The sequence below is a fragment of the Pleurodeles waltl genome, chromosome 6 (assembly GCF_031143425.1).
Source record: "Pleurodeles waltl isolate 20211129_DDA chromosome 6, aPleWal1.hap1.20221129, whole genome shotgun sequence".
In the NCBI taxonomy this organism is placed as follows: Eukaryota; Metazoa; Chordata; class Amphibia; order Caudata; family Salamandridae; genus Pleurodeles; species Pleurodeles waltl.
In genome coordinates, this window is record NC_090445.1 from 154,659,752 (window position 1) to 154,682,497 (window position 22,746).

The window sequence follows — 22,746 nt, forward strand, 5'->3', positions numbered from 1 at the left end:
AGATCTAGGCATCTGTACTCGTGACTTCACTGAACAGAGAGAAAGAGAGAACACAATGAGGTTCTCATAAGACACCGTGCACACAGGTGATGTAGCTGTACATTTGTTGTATCCAAATCAATAAAATTAATAAAACAACATGGTTTAAAATGGTGACAGCTCCGGTGTTGTGTAATCCTTCAAAAACTGAGGCTAACAAAGAGGAAATCAACAAGGACTCTTTAAATATAGATCTGTTTTGTCATTCCTTGGCATTGTGCCTTGTTAGGACTGAGTGAGTGGAAAAATACATGGAAGACTTTGGTTTCAATTTAAGAAGACCCAGGGCTGACTGGAGGAAATAGAAGAGTCCCCCAGACAGATTTGTGGATTGCTGCATTTCTGAGAGCTGGGTGGGACACACTGGAGGAAGCAAGAGCCAGACGCTTCGGTACAGTTCAATGGTTCTCTCCGATACCAAGAGAGGTGGAAGGAATGGGGCCTGGGCACATCTCAGGAAGGGGATGGGGATAAGGGAATCAAAGAGTAGTGCTGGGGCCCAGAGGTAAGCTTTTGATGCATGTCACTTTGTCAGACATTCGGGTGTGAAATTCTAGTCACTCCAATGACCTGTGATGTGGGACTATCCGATTTGGAGTGGTTGCTGTTGGGACAGACAGCTTTGTGGAGGATGGGCAGAGCAGTGGGCACTTCAAAAGGAAGCAGGCTTCCAAGACAAAATTCAAAGACTCAGACACTAAATCAGATTTTGAACCTGGAAATGAACTGTAAGAAGGGGAACCTGAGGCTCCCAAAACTGTCAACTGCCAAGCAGTTAGTCAGAATGTGTGAGGAGGAGCAACTCTGCAAGACTTCTGCCTGTAACCAGCGCTGGGGACCAAGGTCTGCTAGTTTCCGAGCTGGGTGTGGGGGGCACAAGTGCCTTACTGTTTGCCAAGACCCATGTTCTCCGTGCGGAAAAGGAAAGCAACTGGAGAGAGCGAGGTCCAGTGAAGGATCATCGCAAAGGTATCCATATCGCAAGGTGTGAGGAAGAGGCTGTGTGCAGAATCAAGGTGACCTCTGTAGGCCAGAGAGGGCACCCATCAAGCTAGCTGCTGCTGAAACGATCAGGCCGTTGACTGTGTGCAGGGAAAAGTTGGTGATCCTATATGTCATGTGGGGGGACTGCCATGAAGACTGCATTACTGCTGTGCCGATCAAGCTATCACCTTTGTGCCGAGTAAAGGTGACAAGCCAGTAAGGCAGTGGGGGCTGCAGTGAAGAGCAATTCTAGTTTCCTGGTTGTGCCAATGACAAGAAGGGAGGGCATGGTGACCTGTGAGTACCCAAGCCAGAGTAAAACATCAGACCTGAATGATCGTCTAACCTCATACACGCTCCCATGAGAAAGATCAGAGGAACTTACTTTCAGTTTCCTCCAGGCTTCTTCGCCTGTCTTGCCAAATTCCATAATGCTTGCAGTTTTGATTGTTTCCTGTAAGACTGCATCTTTGCTCCCAAGTATAAACAAGCATATGCAATGCAATGGATTTTGCATTTACTCGAGTTAGAGCTATTAGCATTGTAAATCCTAACTGGACTTCCCTTGCCACTTAAATTAAAAATGAGATGTAAAACAGTTGACATAAGCGAGCTGACTCAAAGTGCCATGACCGCCATGAGCATGAGCTCAAAGGAGAGATGCAAAAATAAAAAGTTTGCTCGCTGTCAAACATATCGGCAATCGTACAATTACAGCTCAAAGGAGAGATGCAAAAATAAAAAGTTTGCTCGCTGTCAAACATATCGGCAATCGTACAATTACCCATGCAACAAGGGCAGTCTGCAAGGCGGTAACAAAACCGCCCCAAGGAGCTAGAAAATGATTTACCAATGATAAAGGACTTTTGAAAGGCAAACCCACAAACGAGTTAAGGCGATGGATGAGCGGTGGGAGTGGCTAAAAACCCATAATACTTAAAAAGGTCAAAGAGCTTGCGCGCTCAACCTAAAGACTTATAAAAAGGTATGGATTTCTAAATATTAAAAAAAAATGTTTTTGCAAGCCTCCACATTCTCCAGCAACTTTTTTTTTTTTTTTTTTACAAAGTAATTAAAAGCACAACTTTTGATTGTAGTGGTACAGCATTGTTCCTCTTTACCCAACCATTTATTTCCTTATGTATTCAATCAAATTCATACTCGTCATTGTGCTTCCTTCTTTCTAATGGGGATGTTCATAATAAAGCTGCTGGAGCTGGACAATCATAGTATGTTTTTCAAAGAGACCTGTTAGTGCATACAGACCGCACACATTTAGATTCTTGGGACCCCAGATCTATTAACAAGATGCTTTCCCATACTAGACCTGAAGACCAGGACACTCCTCAGGTTACCAGATGACTGATGTCATCGCATGGTGGTGCAAAGTTAATAGAGGGAGGACAGCAAGTAGAAACATTTGCATCACATGATAGAAATACTGACAAACCTCAAGCTAAGAGCTCACTCACTATGACTCTTTAGGAACAGATCTGTCAATTTATTTACACCAATTTAAAGTATGAAATTTTAAACGAAGATATAGAAATAAGTGTTCTTGTTCTTCTTAAGTAGAAGATGATACTGCAACCAACCTTACATACATACATAACTGCTGCATGCTCTGTGTTATTTGTTCCTTTTGGCAATTGTAGGTTTTCATTTTTTTAAAAATTAAATTTGGGTAAACATATTCAAGCTTGAACAACAAGTCTGTGACAAACTACTATTACATTTTGAGGGTACATCACTGAACTAGATGATCAATTGTCAGTTTAGGTGTTACAATAAGAAAAATCAAAATATACTACAGAGAGAAAAGGATCGGATTGGCAACATGACCTCAATACATCGGAACATGAAGACAGAGACATGGTTTACTATGCACGATATGTTTATCATAGATTAGCAATTTTGTAGTAGCAGACCAATTTCTCATGTATAAAATGTGTACTGTACAGCATGCAAAGTAAAGTTTAGAAGCACCACACAAAAACCTAAAACCTGGACATCTGCTCATTTCTGAAATTTAAGCAACCAAAAAAAGCTTAATTCAGGATGCCATCAGATTTTATTCAGCCATAATTTTCTGCACCTATAGTTCGTAATAAACCATAAAAAGGTTTTAAGAAGAAAATGTCCCTATACGACTCCCCCAAATCTTCTCTTCTTGCTTCCTAAAATTCTCACTCTTTCAAAACTAACATTTGACTGATATGCAAATCGAATCGACAGACTTCAAACACTTAAAATAACACAAAACCAAGATGTGGCTGAACTTAAGGAACTTTCACAATGTCAAATCTGTGGTGAAAGAAGTCACTAACCGATGGCCTACAGGAATGAAGTGCTGGCATACTTGTAAAAGTTTGAATGCTCTATCAGCAACTCTGCAACTGATCCACTCAACACCTCATCAAATCTACAGAAACATAACAGCTATTTATTGGAGGGTTGGGTCTGAACTCCCAACTCTGAGCAGAGCCTAACTATCCTATATTTTATAAAGTTATTAAAAACAGTTAAAAAAAACAACAAAAAAAACACACACATCTGGGTTAATCCAGCTCACCTCTGGCTTAAACCATCTCTTCTGTGCCTGTAATAGAGGACATTTGGATAGTGCTATTCGCATCACTCTGCTGAACTCCAACTGGCTATTCTTTCTATGGTTTTTGAATTTTGTTCTTTGTTTACTTTTGGGTGAACATATATGTTCACACATTATCCTAGAATGACAACCAGCAGTTCAGAAACCATGTGAATACTCAAGCTTACAACTCAGAACAAGCAGTATAGGCAAGCCTAAAAATTCTTCCTGTTAAGAAACTCTAGGTTTGAAAACTATGTTTGAGTTATTGCAAATGAGACTAAAACAATGCATTCAAAAATGTTTTGTTGGTAAATGTAGAGAGGAAAAACAAATATGAAATACGCCGGACACCTGGAAAGGAAAAAAAAAAAATCTTGGACGGTACATGTCTGTTTGGATGAGGATGATAGTAGGTTGTAGCTTCCAGGATTAATGCTAGAATAGCATGTATGTTACATTTATTAATCTTTTTTATCATGCTCACCTTAAACAGTAAACTAAAAGAAAATCGACTACCAGCAATAAATTCTTTACTACTAGTCTGCATGCCAAAATGCAGCTAAAGAAACCAAGAAGTGATGTGACTAGGGTATGAATGGCCTCCTTTACCATAGCTCAATATGAACAAGAAAGTACACTTGGCATACAAAGATGTAGAATTTTTACCTGAAATGCAACTAAACCCTACCGGCAACAGTATATTTTATAGATCTGCCATACTATTGTCTTTAAACAATGCCAGGCTCAACCAAGGTTCTTCTAGACTTGAATCTCAACTTTACCAAAATATAATGTCTCAATGACACAAAGAGCAGTAACGCACTTACCAGTGTTTTTTTTCCCCCCCTTCCCACTCCAATGCAACCCCATTGTGCTCTCTAATAGTCGCCAAATGATGCCTTGTTAGTAGATCATCTCTCTTGGCAAGGTCAGAGAAGTACAGCCTCCATACCATACTCTTCTTGTGGCCTGGCATAGACTTAAGGTTTTTCTAAGGCTAGAGGCTTTTTGAAATCCCTACCTTTTACTGAGCTCAATGGTGCACCACGGGCTACCTAATAGCAGAGACTCTAAACTAGCTTCTACTCCTACCTCCCACCCCCCCCAAAAAAAAAACTAGACTTACAAAAAAAGATATACATTGCAGTAAGTGCCAACAGCACGAAATGAGTACATGCCGTGGCCTTGGTCAGCACTCCGTAAACGTCTTTAAAAATGCTTCTGACAGTCCTGTTCATAATTACTTACCTTCACTATTCTAATCTGATTTTAATATGGGTCTTTTTATTTGATTCATGCACTACTTTTGGAAGAGCATAAACTTAAAATGTATTGGTGTTGCACACTTTTTTCTTGTGCAGACTAATACTACAAAAGGAAATACTTCAATTCTAAAACCATCTTGCGTGTGCCCCCTTTTGATGACACAGACCACTTTGAAATCCTAAGGTGTTAACAGTGCTCTTACAAGACCATCCCTCGCTTGACACTGTGATCCTCCAATGACTCACCAAGATCATTCTAAGCCCACTTCTTAATGACAAGTTAAAGACATTGCTCCCTTCACTCTTAACAGATATTGGGAGTCAGGCTTTAAAAGAAGCCCAAAACAGATCTTTAAAGCTACACAAGCCCAAACCCACAACAGGTGACTAGGCAAAACTTGGGCAAAATTAGAGAATACTGTAACGGAATATTTCACATTATGTGATTTTGAAACAAAATTTTATTAGGAGAATGCCCTTCTCAAGGGGGGAAAAAAAAAAAGGCTCACCAGCGCGACTGGTTTGCACAGAGGATGCCTTATTGAGAGATATAATCATCTTGAACTACCATGTCCGCAAGGTTTTAAGATTTTTTTTTTCCTCAATGAGCAATGAAAATCAGGTCTGTAGGGAGCTTGGACTCACTATGGAAAATGCTACCTCTCAAACTCTGGCAGACCGCATCACTGAAGTAGTTCAGGAAGGACCGCAAGCCCTGGCTCTTTGAGCAGCATGCCTGCAAACAGCGCCTTGAGACCCTATGGGTGATTAGCTGCGCTTTACAAATCACTGATTGACTGACCAACTAAACATCAGCACCTGTGACAACAGCAAAAGAGAACGAAAAAGAATAGCTGAAGGCTGTCGAAAATTCAGGTGCATTCACTGCGCCCATAAGGTGGGAGGGATCAGGCAGGTGCAGAGGGAGTAACAAAGATCAGACCAGAAGAGGGAGGGAAAAAGGGAATAAAAAACAAACAAAAAGAAAGATGCAAGTCAGCAAAAAGTGAGAGGAGTGAGCATAGGTGATGTAGTCAAGAGAGAAGGAAGTGAGAAGTGGAAGGGATAAGCATGGGGGGGGCGCAAAGTACAAATATGAGCTGGGAGAAAAAAGAAGAAAAAATAGGAGGGATGAAGGGAGAGAACGGGAGTGCTGGGTAAGCTGAAGCACAGTGAGAAGAAAAAAAAAAAAAGGAGAAGGAGGATAGAGATAATGGTACGGTCAAAACAAATAGTTTTATTTAAAGAACAGTTTGTTATTTGACACTGAAATGGAAATACCAAAAAAGACTGACTGGTGGGGAAGTGGTCTAAATTTCTTTGAGACTTTTGCCACAAATTGAGATTTTTACAGAGGAGATCAAGTAGGATGGTTTTTACAGATGGATGGCTTTCGACACGATGTAGACAAGTATGACTTTAATTATGGCACCTACTGGCAACCAGGGCATTTCATGGAGGATCAGAGTGATTTATAGCTGTGTTCCCTAAGGTTTCAGGAGGTAAAAAGGAGGCCTGCCACACATCTGTTAAGGTAGCACTTCAGAAGTCCAGGCGTCAAACGACAAGAGCCTAGAACTATGTCAAAGTAGTTAGTTAAAACAGAGGGGTTTTTCCCCCAGGAGAGGACTGTTTGGTGATTCTTGAGTGTGCTCAATGTTAGAGGATATTAAGTTGTGAATGTATGCAACTGCTGAGAGAAACATGAAAAGGATAACTTTCTACATGAAATACATATAGGAGATAATGAACTGAAAGTGACAGAATGATAAGTGTATACTGTTCAAATGTAAAATAGTCCTTCAAGCATGTCACAAAGCACTTCCTGAATGATGGCATGGGGTGAGGGAGTTATACTCCTCTGGGTAGAGCTAAATACACTATGCAGATCTTAAACCCTTAGCCGATATATACATACATATATACATACATACACACACACACACACACACACACACACCTGTGGTACTTCACACTTACACCTTCATACCCAACAGACTGGGGATTCCAAAGCTACCCAGGGTCGGTAGATTCCCCTAAAAAGAGAGAAGGGGGGGGGGGGGGGGGGGGGTGTGACGAGAAAAATAAACTACAGCTAAATTTTATTTTTGTACAGAAAAATAGAAGAAAGTCTTTTTTCTAACAATGGCATCAATGAATGCTTTGTGTGCTAAGACCTGATCCCCCAAGCTTTTAGGAATAAGTTGTATCAAAAAAACGATTTTCCCCCCACAATTTTGGCATTTTACTAAGAGGTGGTCTATTGTTTCTACCTTATGTAATATCAACCTACTCGTAGTTGGTAGTGGAATCAGGTGTCCAACTCATGAGTGATCCCAGAAAACTATACATTTCTGAAAAGTAGGGGGTCGTTTGTGTGGATACCTCAATGTTTTCACAAAGAAACTAATATTTTAAATAAAAACGATGAAAAAGAAGAGAAGGAAATATCCTTTGGTGGTAATGTTTTCCTCTTAATTTTTTTGGTCACGATGACTGATTTAGAAGAGTAATGGATCATTTTGTCAGGTATATACCCTTCTGGGACAAAAAGATAGTGTTTGTAGGTTCTCCAAAAAACATGCAATAGCCAAAGGCAACAAATAAGCTGCAGATTATGATTTTTCATAATGTACTGAGCATACAGAAATTCATATAGTAAAATATGGTGAAAGAAATATGGGTATGAATGAAGGAGACCGATCCATTTCTGAAATGTGCACAAGATACGGATGTTAGGAAGAGTGGTCATTTGAACACTTCTGAACGTGGGGTTACCCATGTATACCATCTTATGATTCAGATGACATTTTGCAAAAAGTCTTAGTTATTGCACACTGGCTTCCATTTTGAAGCCAAAAATACTTTACATTTGAAAGCCAAAAATTTAGAATAATGATATTAGTAGCATCAAATATTATACTATTCTGTGTGCCGGTGGTTCTCAAAGTAGCAGCTTTTTTTTTATCCCCTGGTGCCATGTGTGCTTTCTGCCCCCCCCCCCCAAAAAAAAATTGGTAACATTTTGTCTGCAGACAGCTGTGCCATCACACCTACAAATGTCTTGCTAGGAATTGTTCTGACAGATGGGGTTTGTTTACAGTAGAAAAGAAAAGTGTCTTTATAAAAAGAGTGGTTTGCACGTTAGATTACTAAAATTCACACGAGAATAGTTACGCTGTGTTCATTTGGAGAACTGAAAGAAGGTAACCACTAAGCAACCTTGGTGCGTTATTGCCATCCAAGTTCACAGGACTGAGAAAAGAAGCTATGAGAATGGGGTCATTTATCACTCACTGACCATCCAACGTATCAGTATAAAAAAAAAAATGTCATTGTACGGATCGCAAAACTGTGTGAAGGTTCATACAGACAGGTCTTGGTTCACCTATTCTAGGGCCAACAACCTAGAGCCTCTTTTCCAGACGTGTCTAGAAATGAACTCTTAACAGTTCCTTTTTGCCTACAAACTAGGGGGTACTTAAGAGTTTTGCAGGCAGGACCCTCTGCCACGAATGTGGCGAAGTGTCTTATACACCAAAATTACAGTCTGTCCTCTCTAGAGGAGGGTGAACCAGCATGTTTTAGCAATGGAGCCACCAGAAATATTTCTAAGACGGCCCCACGGGCATCCGGATGTTGGTCTTAGTACCTCAGACCATCTGCTCTATTTAAGCAGAAACTTCAACATGCTTTTTTTTTGTTCTGGACAACCAGATAAAGCCTGGCAGTTTGACACAAAAATATTAAAAAATTACCCCCACACACAGGGAGTAAACTTCCAACGTGCCAGGTGTAGGTTTAGGTTTTTTTGTTTATTATTAACTAACTTCCACCTTGGGAGTTTGCTTTTGAAAAAGTTTGCAGGAACCACTGTGGCTCTAGAAGAGCAAAGAACTGCACCAATCAGACACAGATCTCCAAGTATGGAGGGCTGTGAGTACTATTTGATAATAGAGTCAGCATTTCCTTTCATGGCTATCTCGATACACGTCCACCCTTGACCACTCACCAAGAGGTGCAGAACAATAGAACCAGCATCTGAAGCCTACCTTGTAAAACATGGTAAGACTACAATGTGTCCCTATTTGACAGTGCAGAGATCAGACTGCTAGAAAAGGCAAGATTTTCTTCTTTTCAGACTGCATTCAATGGATCACTGCTTACTCTCCCACCTGTTGCAGCATATGAACAATGCTGAGATGGTCACAGATTGAGATTATGTAAATGAACAATGTTCTGCACAGGGCTCTCAATTTACAACAGTAGAGTGTACCATGACAATGAAGTTCTTTCTGGGGTGTGTTCACCACGCTCAAAAACAACAATAGGGCCCCTAGCCTCAGAGAAGCAAATCATTTTTTCACATCTACCTCAAAGTGGCATCATGGTAGAAAACCCAAGACTAGCCCCAACTGTATTTAAAGGTTCAAGGATGGTGGCGGACCAGAGACCTGTACTGGTCTGAACAACCCTTTATTTACAGAAAAGATACACCTCTAGGCTAACTACAGACAGCGCGCTCACTTCTTTCTGCATGTTTGTATCTTTACAACCCCAGATCGCTTGTACTAGCCATGTGTTCAAGGACTAAACAAATTGCTTTGTTGAAATAGTAGTGTTACACAGTAAACTATGTTTTCAAAGAAGAGTTAGTAATTAGCTGCCCACTTTCCTATCATAGAAATGAGGTTCTGCTACTGAATTCGAACCCAGAACGTTCAACTCCCTGCCACCAGGTTTTGATAGATGAGGATTCACATATGCATCCATCATTTCCACCTGTCTGTCAACTGGGCAACTTCCTATCACAAGCTTAAATGCTTCATCTCATGGAAAGTGCCCTCTCTCAATCCTCATAAGTATTGTTCAATTAAAGACCGGAAAAGCATATTTCACATAGCTATGCAAAACAGGATTGTTATATTTCACTCTTTCAAGACTATGTTTTTGCAGGTTGAGATCCCAACTCACAGATTTCCACGTATACAATGATATATATATATATATATATACACATATATATATATATATATATTTAAAAAAAAAAAAAAAGGGGGGGGGGGTGGGCTCGAAGAACCAGCAGTAAATTTATATTTTTCATAGGATCCACAGCAGGTGCAATTTTTCTACAACATGGCAGCCATATTGACAATATAGAAAACATTGTTTGATACTCTTAGTATGCCAGTCACAAACACGGGCTTTACCAATGTCTGCACACTATAAAAACATCCAGCACTGGCTAAGCCAATAGTGGGGGCCATAAAGCATTGGCAAAGCAAAAACTACTGGCTTTCACAGTGCCCGTTTATTGAAGCCATCTTCAAGCACTTGGATTTACCACGTTCTTCATTGTTGGGTGTCTACAATCCCATTTACCTAAGAAACAGGGCTAACATTCTGTAGTGTGTAGCTTTTCAAGGGACGTCAGACTAACATTTGTATGTTGGCAGATAGACTTCCTAATGTGTGGAAAAAAGGAACAGTGAGGACAAGTCTATTACAAAAAAAAATAAAAAAATCCATCCATATCCAGGTAGCAATAATTGTAACTGTTGGCATATTACTCTGTCAATCCTTGGCAAAATTTCACAACTGCTTGTTTCTAGACAACTAGCCATTTCATAACAAGTCATTTGGAAGAGGTTTTCCTTTCAGACCCTTCACAATAGGGCTTTCATCCCGGCACGGTACTGAAACGGCACCCGAATTAGAGGAACTAAGGGCACTGCCAGACTAGTGCAACACTGTGGCTCTCCACTTACTCACATGTCTGCAGCATTCACACCGTTGATCAAATCATTTTGTTAGCACAACTGGAAGAGGCAGGCTTTGAAGGGCTTGTATTTGCTTGGTTTGCTTCCTTTTTTAATAATAGGCCCCAGCTAGTTGCTCAGTTCCCCTCTAACTCCCATGACAGTCATTGCGTGTGGCATTCGTAGGCCTGATTTACTGTGCTCTTAATACATTACACGCGGCAGCTGATAGCCATTAAATATTTTGGTACTATTATCTCATATGCAAATGAAATCCAACTTTTCATCAGTCTGCATCAATCACCCAGCTCGGCTATAAACTTAGATAAGTGTCTTCAGGATGTTCAAGGCCGAATGGTTCAAAATGTTTTACAATTTAAATGTCAAGACTAAACTCTTATTAGTTGGTAGGAATCCAGATAGATGGCTCAAGTCCCTATGGCCTTCAAAATTCAATATCACTATGAAACCCTTTGGAATCTTAACACCCACTTGATTAAGGCACCCCAGAGAAGAGACAAAGGGGGTTTTGTGGTGGGAATGTGAGTGAGACATACTATTTATTTACTACATGCAGTACTATCGCTATCAGACACTTTCACTGTGTCTTCGTTAAAATGAGTTACTACATTCAGAAGTTCATCCCTGCATGCCCAGGCAGCTACACAACCAATCAGTTCATGTGAAGTATATCATTGTCTCACTCCAATATAGTCGGCAGGTGCATTTCAACCAAGAGTATTTCTTGTGCACATTTTATTCTCAAATCGTTGTGAGCTGTAAAGGGGCGAGAACCATGTACTATCCAAATTTAAATAGCTCATGGCTTTTTTTCCAGTCTTTATTGGCGAGGTGTAAGACCCAAATGGAGCCAGGGGTGGCATTTAGAAACACAAATAGGTACTATGTCAAATTATTCTGCAATTTTTAAACATTTACTATCCATACGAACTTGTAGCATGTATGTGGGCTGAGAACCCAAACATCCAAATCTAGCTCATAAGAGATACACATTGATAACCGGCAGGTCTTGAGATTTGTAGTGAGATATGGGTAGTCATCTGTTATTTAGACTTTGAGACCAAAGAGTTCGAAATATTCACTCTTTGTACACTTTAGGCTTGCCTTTACCTTTATGAGTAGTTGATTTTAAAGACAAATATTAAGACAAAATTACTTGCTTGCAGGGTTAAGATGAATGTGTGGAATTTAATTTTGTGTGCAAGGTATATTAGACCGGACTAATGCAAGACATCTCAGACTATGCTAAACAGATTGGAAAACGCTGTGCTTCTTGGGAAACAAAAAATTGAAAAGGAGAGGGTGAGATGGTTGAAAGGCTTTGCTCCACAGATTATTCTTTACACAGAACTGTAGATTATCAAAAAAGCTAAGTCTTCATAGAACTAGGATAAGGACCAACTGAGAACCATCTTTTTTGGTGGTGACAAGCTGGTGCTTCAGTTTAAGTGGATTGCTCGCTAGCTTTTAGTATGACATTTAATGGGCTGATAATGAGTCAGTGCTCAACACTGGAGTAGGAGCCTCCAATTAATATTTTGTTCCTGTACCATAATTATTATACATTCTGTGCTCAGTTTCCAAATCAGCACATGTTTGTGATTTGAAAAAGTAATCCTACAGTGTTGCATAGTACAAACAATATATGACCCTACCTGCATTTACTACTGTGATGAATGAAAAGCAGCTAAGAATTTTGCACAGCATTGTTTAAAAATAATTATTGGACGGACAGAAGTAGAATTCACTTAAGAGTTAATGGCATGGGGGAGAGGGGGGAAAAAGTATTGCATATGTGCTTCCTGTAAAGTTACACAGACTGCACAACGTCAAACACTTATGTTGGGTCCAAATCTGGTCTTGGCTGAATTAATATAAATGAACCAAGGCCTTTTAACCAAGATCTTGCAAAGGCGGCAGCCAAGGGGTAAAGGATGGCATAAAAGTAAACACACCAATATAATAGTGATTAGAGTCCTTTTTAAATTTGCAAACATTTCGCTTTCCTTTGGCTCAGAATTTCAATGTGTTCCAGCAAACAATTATAACGTTTCTGAAATTCTGGGGAAAAAAAGGTTTGACAGCAAATCAGCAGATTAAAAAAAAAAAAAAAAAAAAAAAAATGAAAATACTGAAGGACATCTCAAAGTCTAAATCAAGTGCAAAAACAACCCTCAGTTGATTACAACAAAACAAGACATCTCTAACCGTTCTGTAAACGTTGGCGACAAGCTCAGACACCAAAGAGAACTATGGCCCTCATTCTGACCCTGGCGGAGGACCGCGGGAGCACCGCCGACAAGCCGGCGGTGCTCCAATGGGGATTCCGACCGCGGCGTTAAAGCCGCGGTCGGACCGGCACCACTGGCGGGGTCCCGCCAGTGTACCGCGGCCCCATTGAATCCTCCGCGGCGGCGCAGCTTGCTGCACCGCCGCGGGGATTCCGACCCCCCCCCTACCGCGGAACGGTAACCTGACGGCGGGACTTTGGCGGGCGGCCTCCGCCGCCCGCCAAGGTCAGAATGAGGGCCTATGTTTTATAGTCTTACTTGGTAAGCCGCAGACACCACAAAAATACTGCAAATTGTTTTCAAACAAACAATCTTCTATTGTTTAGCAATCCCACTGCCACAAAGCGGGACATCAACAAACACTGGCAAACCCAATAGGTCTGGCATTTACAACCTGGTGAGATAGTACATTTTTTCTTTTAAGCATGTCACAAAAACTAGAAAAACCGTGATTTAAGGATGGTGACCACGTACTTCCAATAAAAATCTGCAATGTGAAATTCTAAATGTATCATTTTTTATATAACAGTACTGGTTCTTCCCAGCAGAAAAGTGTACTCCGGGTAAATATAGAAATCCTTTTTAATTTTAATGCACATCACAGGAAAAATAGCATTTTATTGGCACAAAGAAAACAGTACTATTGGCTTTGAATTACTGTACCCTGAAGACTCAATTTAAACACAAGTGAATACAGGAAAGTAAAACGCTTGGCAAAGTAAAGAATTGGCCCACCAGCCCTGGGAACTAAAGTGCTTTTTTTAGTGTGTAAAGGCAAAATGCCACCACTCACTGTAGAACAAACTATCAATCAGGTGACCTGTGGAGCACGAAGTGTCACTCACGAGGGTACCCAGGTGCTGGCAGGGTACAGGGTCTCAGCCAAAGAGCTAGGTTTTCAGCATCCTACTGAACTCCTGTAGAATTAAGGAGGTCCTGAGGTGTAGAGTTTGGCTGCAAGGAAGGTAAGGCGCACCTCCCAGCTCTGCTGCTTTGTATGCTGGGGTATAGGCCAGCGCGCAAGGGAGGTGGAATACAGTTGTTTGTTGAATCTCAGGCAGTGGTGGATGTGGGCAGGGTCGGAGTGGGCAGGGCCTTGAACGCATGGGTGAGAAGCTTGAACGGGCATCTCTTCTTAACCGGGAGCCAGTGGAGTTTTTGGAGGTGGGGAGGGGGGGGATGTGGGTGCGACAAGGGACAGCAAGGAGGAGTCCTGCTCCAGTGTTCTGGATGGTATGTAGTCTTTGAACTAGGTGGGCCACGATTTCCACTTAGAGGGTGTTTCCATAGTCCAGTTGACTGGTGACAGGAGTTTTGCTTATGGCGTGTCACAGGTTTTTGGGTAAGTCACTTGAAAATGTTATCGAACATAAGCAGGAGGATGACGCTACGTTGAGTTGGGACCTCATGGGGAGTTTGCTGTCCAGGATGATACAGAGATTCCTGGCGTGCTCAGCTGGGGTTGGAATGGGACCCAGTTCTGTGGGCCACCATGAGGTGTCAGGGGGTGGGGAGAGGGCTTATTGTTGCTGCCAAAGATCAACACATCAGTCTTGTCTGCATTGAACTTGAGGAAGTTATTCTTCATCCAACTGGAAATGCTGCTCATGCATTGGTGTAAGTTTGTTCTGGAGGCTGTAATTTTTAGAGAAGGGGAGAATGAGTTGTGTGGTATAGGATATAATGTTGAGTCCATGTGATCTGGCAACATTGACATGTAGATGTTGAAAACAATGGGGCTGGGTGATGAGCCTTAAGGGACTCTGTAGATGATTGATTTGAGTTTGGGGGGTGAAGGATGGATGGTGAACTTGTGTTCTGTCTGTGAGGAAGGAGGCAATCCATTTGAGGGCAGCTCCTTGGATGCCTATGTCATGAAGTCTGTTGATGAGCATGAGATAGGAGACGTATTGAAGGATGCTGAGAGATCTAGAAGGATTAGGGGGAATGTATCTCCTTTGTTGAGGAAGGCCCAATGTCGTCTGTCACAGCGATCAGGGCCAGCTCAGTGCTGTGGAATCCAGATTGGAGTCGTCCATGAGGTGATTGTGTTCCAGGTAGATGGTGAGTTGATTACTTTTTCAATTACTTTGGATGAGAAAGGGAGCAGGGAGATGGGTCTGTAGTTGCAGAGTTAGTAAGGGTCCGCTGAAGGTTTCTCCAGCAGGAGTTTGATTTCTGCATGCTTCCAGTCTTCTGGGAAGGTGGGAGAATCGATTGAGGTGTTAAGTAGGGTGGAAAGCTTGATGCTGATCCTGGGTGCTCCTAGTATGAAGATGTGGTGGGGGCATGGGTCAGAGGGGGCCCCTGAGTGGATGAGTTCATGATGGAGTCCAGAGTGGTGAACTGGTTCCAGGTAGTTAGACGTGGAGTGGTTGTGTGTGGAGGTATGACCATTGGAAGGAAGAAAAATAATAATAATAATCTTCAGGCTTGAGTTGGGGGCTTGAAGTTTTTTGTAGATTTTGATGGTTGTTGTGGAAGAAATCTGCAAGGCTGTTGCATAGGTCCTGAGGGAGAGATGTTGCTTGTTGTCATGTTTGAAGAGCACACACACACTACAGTTTCACGTCACTGAATAATAAACAGTACAAGAGGCTGCCTGCTGACAATTAAACTGATAGTTGCGCTGGATACCGGGGAAAGTGGAAGGTTTGCTCAAGAACCCGACCATAGATTGTTTCCATCTGAAGGGGACAACTGGTGACGATAATGGAAGATTACATGAAATATCAGGATCTTTTTAGTCAACAAAATTCTTAAAGGTTGCAGCCAAGTTACTGGGCAGTATCCAGAGGAAAGCCCAAGGGGCATACATCTTAACTGCTGTTCATACCACAAAAAGTAGGCTTCAGGATCACGACAACTGTGAAGGTGCTCCTTATATTTAGTTACATATATTTTTTTATTTGTATCATTTTGAAAGATGTTAGCTCTTCACTTAGGCCATTGGAAGGAATAACTTCACTTTACATTACTAAATGGGAATAAAGTACATTAATAATTCTAAATAACTTTCACTGTGTTGGGCACCTGAGAAATCAGTTTACTATAATAATATGGTGTCTTTAGTTCATTAGTATGGTTCTAGTATATTTAAGCTTTCACCAAATAAGATGTCCTCATGTCTGGACTGTAAGACCTCCTCTACTGCCTGTGTAGCTGATGGGTTTCTAATTTAAGTTTAGCTAGATCCACAGAAAATCAAGATTTTTTTTTCAGGAATTGTCATTTTTCTGCAAACGGATAGCTTTGTCCAAGCTTTCTTAGAAGGATTGATTTAAAGAAGATACCAAAATACAAAGTTGTCTCTAGAGATGTCCTTCGGTATTTATTTAAAGTTGTTAATTAACCTGTGAAGGGCAGGTGATCAATCCAGCAGGGCCCTTTCCAACATCCTAATAATGCTGGAATTCTAGGCGGTGACACGTATGAAATAACAGAAATAGGAAGGCACTGCTACATGATCAGTGGAACTGGCTCTCTCATTAGCAACTGACTGAAAGGTCTGGGCACCGTTTAAACTACTGCATTGCACCCTGAGGGTTATCGCACCACACATTTGCATCACCCAAGGTGGAGATGTTCTAAAACAGAAAGTACAGTTTAGTAGGCTGGGCTGCAGGTGAGCTACTTACACCTAGTAGGAGAGCTACCAGTAGCTGACAAGCTATTCATTGGAGAAGCCTGCTATAGAAAGTTTTGTGCAGTAGACAAGAGGAAGATGTACAAAGGGCAGGTCGTTTGATTTTATATACTCTACACATGATGAAGTAGGATGGGCTGTATCCTAAGACAAAAAGAACTACAGTAGTCTGAAACAAAGACTGATTAATGACCTGCAAAAGTAAGAAAACACAAATCACAATGCATGCTTTTCATCTGATTTGTACATAAAGGGAGCACCAGAGAATCACACATTAAAATGGCTGCCTGAAAACTGTGCTCTGTGCACCAAAGAGAATAGCAGCTAGTATTGTACTCATGACCAGCCAACCAACACTCTTCACTTGGCTGCTGAAGCTTGGGAGGCCTTCGGCACTAAAATTCAGTCTCATCTGTGGAGCTACCCACTTAAAATGAATCCTCCCAACAAGTATGAAGGCTGAAGATTGAGGGGACCGGGCACGGTTGGTCCTAAGATGCTGTTCTATGAAGGTATAAAGTGGATCAGGTTGCTGCAAGAGTGGGTAGGCCTTGCCCACTGTCAGGCTTGTAGTGTGGGGTGCCAGGCAGCACAGCAAGTTCCGTTTAATAGACTTATCTTAAAGGGCAACACTCTGTCAATGTTAAACAAGTTGAAGAAGCGGAATAGAGACAGGGAAAGCTCCAGTTTGATAAACAACACGGAATAGGGCAGACAGAAGAGCACAGCAGAAGCAAGGCATGCTGCAAGATAAAGTAGTCATACTACTCAAAAGAATGACACAGAGCTTGAACACTATTGAAAGGAAAACAGATACTGTAATCATGAAACTAGATCAGGGAAAGAAGCAAATTGATAAACCCCACATCTGACTGCAGTAGATACATGAATATCAGAACCTGAGCCCACTCGAGGGACAATGAAAAAACTCTGGCTAAAGTGATGTGCAAGATCAAAATGGTGAAGATTTAAAAAATGAACATTCGGAGTGACACCAATGTCGTAATAATGTGAGAATTATGGTGGTGGCAGAAACTGAAAGCATGAATAACATGGAAAAAAAATGGGCAGCATCTTTTAGAGTCACTGGTCGGACGAGAGATATTTTCACAGGTATTTGCTGTAGAAAGGGCACATCGGTCTTTAGCTAGGGTGACCAGGCATCCCGGATTTGCCAGGAAAGTTATTTATTTATTTTTTTTAACCAGCTGCCCGACAGATTTTTGGCTCAGTCCCGGATTTCACTGAGGGTTGACTGCAAACAGTGGAGGCATATTTCATATATTCCACTGCAGTACTAGTTAGCTGCTCCCAAAACCATTTAAATAAACATGTTTGATAATGGGTTTTAAACATGACAATTATTTTAACACAGCAGCTGTGTTTCTATATTAGCGGGCAGTGTTATTCTGTGCCTCTCAGTGATTGCTGAATTAGTCCTATCTTTTGAGAAATGTCCCAGGGTTTTGGCTTTCAAAATCTGGTCACAGTGCCATAGTCAAGTTTTGCAGAGTAGATTGGTGCGGCCTAGTCTGCAGTGGTGAAGGGTGCATTGGCACAGAGTAGAGTGGTACAGGGTAGAGTAGAGAGGCCTAGCTCGAAGTGGTGCACAGTGGAATAATCATGGTATGGTAGCACACTGCCTTTCAAAAAACACATTTCCAACTGAAATGACCATTACAGTCGTACAGTTTTACTAACAAAACTATACAGAGCACAGACGAAAATTTGTGGAAATTGCATCACCTAGTGCAATAATTTAATTTGCTCAAATTAATGTATTTGTTTCCAACACACTTCAGAAATAACAAAAAAGTGTGTTTCACTTATGTTCCACAGGGAGAAAAAAAAAATTATATAAAAAAAACCCTCACCCACCTGGGTTACCCCTCGGTGGCATGCTTCATCACTGGATTTCCTCCTGTTCTGATGCAGAACGAGGCGTGCTGCAACGACTGAATACATGGGAGTACTTATGGTTTCATCAATATGAATGCTAGAAGGGATAGGAGTGGTGGGGTCTTTGGTGAGTTAAAAATACCACCCTCTGGATGGTATTACTAATTTAATGTGTCGCACAGGGGTGGTATGGTTAAAAAAAAAAAGGGGTGTTATGTACCTTGCTTCCTAAGCAGTCCACTCCTCATCAGGACCAAGGTGGACTCCCTAGTGTCACTCCTTGCACATCTACCACTAGTGATAGCACTAATACTACATGCTCAGTGGTATGGTCTGGTATATACAGCTAAAATAAAGTAATACCTATTAGTATCAATGTTCTGCTGGAATACTTTTAGTGTCTACGATGTTAAACAATTAAGCTACTGTTGACCCAAACTAGTATAGTAAGGACGCTGATGAAATGTCATGCATTTCACTACCAATACCGTCATCCATGTGCGTGCTGTGCTTCTCATACTCACATTTGTATATTGTTACTGTTTAAAAAAAAAAATTAAAACAAAACACCCTACCTGAAGAAACCAATGTGTAGATAGGTGCAGCAAGCTGCACCTGAAAGTCAAATCTGATGTTCAGCTTTTAAAAACAGAAGCAGTAGGAATGTCACTATGTGCCCATGGCCAAAAGGATGAGTACAGGAAGGTACTTTCCCTTGTAATTAATACTTTAGTTTTACCGGTGTTAAGTGTTAGCCGCTGTCTAGCCATCCATTACCTGGCTGTGAGTATATACCTAGTCAGATTCGTCACTCTCTAGTCGACCACCAATGGCGAGCAGGACCCCTCGAGTCTAGAGAGAAGTGGTGGTTGTCAAATATGAAAGGACCAACAACATTGTGCTGGGTCAGAAAGGATAATAAAAAGTAACCTAAGCTAGATCCAGTCTACTCAACTCCCTTTTTTAAAGATTAGTCAGATGAATGCCATAGTCCGAAGTGTTGAATGTCCCTAAAAGCTTTAGAAATGTAAAGGCATAAGCCAAAATATCACGGAGGTGGCAAAAGAACAGTACAGGGTTCCAAGCACAAAAGCTATATTTACAGTGAGTCGTAAGATCAAATAAAACCGCAGAGCAAGGGTTGCAAATTTCTACATTTTGAAGTATCCAGAGAAGACGTCTGATGGTGTGTATCTGCACAAGAAATGATAGAAAACAGTGACGAGAGGAGAAATGACAACTACCGAGTGTGAGAATAAAGAAAAAGATTTTATCAACAACATAAGATACCAACTGATAGCAAAAAGATGCAGAGATGCTCACGGGCTGTCAAGCTCATGAAATGTTTTGAAAATGTCTATCCGTATTGTCAGCAAACATAATTCAAGAAAAGTAGCACGTTTTAGGAGTGGATTTATAGCGGGTATGTGCAGCTTTGTATTCCGACTCATTGGCTGAGCACTGCAAGGCAAAACGTCAGGCACTGCTAAATGGATCTAGGAACTAGCACATGCTTGGCTAAGAAAAACAAGAGAACATTTGATTTCGGTTTCCGTACATACAAATAAAAAAAGTTGACTGGTTTTCAGCATACCCGTTACTAGCTACAAAAACGATAACAACTGCCAAAGTTTCGATCTGTAGAGTGCAACTAAAGGATAGAGATATATAAGAAAACGGAAAAAAATGTACTTGTTTGAGAATGTTGCTGAACCAGATTAAAAACACGCGTAGAAGACATGGTAGGCAGTGTCAGTCTTAAAAAGATAACTCGGTTGCATATGGTTAAATAAGTAAGTGCAACCGACACCCAAATACCTCTCTGACCTGACGTTTATATATCGTTCTGCTAAATCAACCAGCATTCTAGCGATCCGTGGATTCAAATGGCAGCTAAAAATGGTTAGCGAGCATCATTTTGTAAACCCAACACAGGAGAAACCTGTGTATCTTAATACACGCATTCCAAGTCAAATGATAACATTGCTTTTCCGGTGTTTTTCCCGTTGTATTATAACGCAGAACTTATGAGTTTTGCCAGAGTTAATTCCAGGCAACAGGCGAGAGACCACATGATAAACGCACTCTCCCAAGAACTGTGCTCCTAAAACGGACAGCGAACTTGAAGCAGCTGAGCTTGCGATGTTGAAATAAACTGCAGCAGTCGGTGGCTATATTTATAAAATACTCGAGATGAATTATTGAAGGACGTGTAGGACAAAAAACATTATAGGAACAGTCCGCAAACGACGTGCACCTGCTGAAGCAGACAAGAGAAGGAAAACAAATGTCAAACCCAGTTGAGTCAGGGATAGGACGCATGAGTGGCAGAGCAGCAGCACAGGTGCTGGGTACATGGCAGGTTAGTGGTACAGAGGTTTCAGGTAGGGTGTCAGGAGGTAAACAGATTCGAGATTTTCATGTAACCAAATAGTCCGGGAGATAAGCCAAAGACGCTGCGTGGGAGAAGCTGTCAAAGAAGCAAAGATGGGAAAACGGTAAAGAAGAAGTAGTCACTGGGACACAATGTTGGAAGAGGCACTTAAAAAAGAAGCAGGGGACTGGGCAACTAAAGAAACATAAATTGATGTTTAGCCGACAAGGGTATACCGGGGAAGACACTGGGGCGGAGAGGGGTAGTAGATAAGACGCTTGATTACTTTTAATGTGTAGGTGATGCTGTGGGAGGGGAAATCGAATATGGCGCTGGAGGGTGGGACACGAAAACTCTCAAATCCAGGGTGCTTCTCCGGGGAGTGGCCTATACCGGGTGTGGAAGACAGCTCCGTCGACAGCTCGGACTCTGTCTCTAACTCCGACCAAAACATGATTCTGGCTAAGGGTGGATGAAGGTATACACAATCAAAGGATCGCTGCGTCAGTTAAGACTGTTGCGCAAACGACACTCACCGCCGCTGGGAGCCGGGACACTCCTCTCAAGCCCCACCGTACTCTCCGCCCTCAGGCTCTGGCCTCCACTTCCGCCTTTCGCCGCTTCTTTCAGAACCCGCCTCACTTCCGCCCTTTCTCCCGCCCACCCTCTACCGGTCCGAACTTGATTGAAAGAGCCACTAAACCAATAGAATCGCTTTTTCCAAAAGTTTGACAGGTATCACGTAGGTTTCAAGGGATGTCTTTGCTACATTGGAATGAGGAAGCTTGCGAAAAGGAGAACTATTGGGTTTTGTAGTTCAAAGACCTATCAGGTGATTTTTGCAGATAAAAACACAACAGTGAGAAGTTCATAGCTTCAGCTGTAGAAATAGAAGACAGACCATTATGGGGAGAATCCACCAGTTTCTGGTCGCGCTCGATGGCCATCTTGAAATGAAAGTTACTGTCTTTCATTAACCACCTAACGATAAACTAAGAACTATAATGTGAGTATCCTCTTCCTAACATTTTAGCAGCAGTGAAATCTGATTCTAAACTGACATATATGAGTATACGCACAAGGCTATTGCTTACTAAATATTTTGCTGGCAATAAAGCACATTTTTAAAAATTGAAACACTAAAGTATTTTTCTCCATGAAATAAATATCATCGGGATATATTGCACATGCCAACATTTCAGAACAGTAAAGTGGAAGATTGTAAAAAAATAAATCATGAGAATATATTTTGCCCTTTCACTTCTGTTGAAGCAGAGGCAATTGAGAAATTTCCTAGCTATTGAGAAGGAAAGTTTCATATCTTATTAAGGAAAGGGAGACGAGGATTATGCATTTCTTTCTTAACTATTCTAACAGCCAGTTCAAAGTTCAACAATAAAAAACATAAACACGACAAATCCCATGAGTCCAACACATCTCCATGGTAACCAGTATCCAATCCTTTCACTGTCTGACTGTCCATATAGATCCTCCTTTGCCATAGTCCTTCCTCGACTTCACTGCGATCAGAAGTTAAGGCATCCTCAAGTTGTCGATGTATCAGTTCCTAAGAGAATAATGCAACATATATGAGAAAATGAACTAATGTCTCCCACCAACCAGAATAAAAACAATCTTTAAACATCACGTGCCCTAGTCTAGCTAAACACCTTCTAGTAATGAAGCAATCAAACATTAGCAAAGGATACAATATATACCTAATGAATTTACAGTTTCCACAGAAAGCTTAAAACTCAGATACCACCTCAATAATGATCCTGTTTCCGATAACCAGTCGGGCGGGAGACATAATTACTGTGTCGGGTGGGTTATCCTCACCTCTGTGTCCTTAATAGAATTGAAACTTTCCTTCTT

General features: G+C 41.3%; 1 protein-coding gene across 1 annotated transcript in view; it reads right to left on the reverse strand.

Annotated features, from left to right (window-relative positions):
- RAB5C (RAB5C, member RAS oncogene family) overlaps positions 1-21,527 on the reverse strand; it is a 148,488-nt gene extending 126,961 nt beyond the window's left edge. The window contains exon 1 of the mRNA XM_069237679.1: positions 21,408-21,527. The gene's annotated coding sequence lies outside the window, so the exon portion shown is untranslated. The remainder of the gene's footprint in view (positions 1-21,407) is intronic.
- Positions 21,528-22,746: the final 1,219 nt, after the last annotated feature.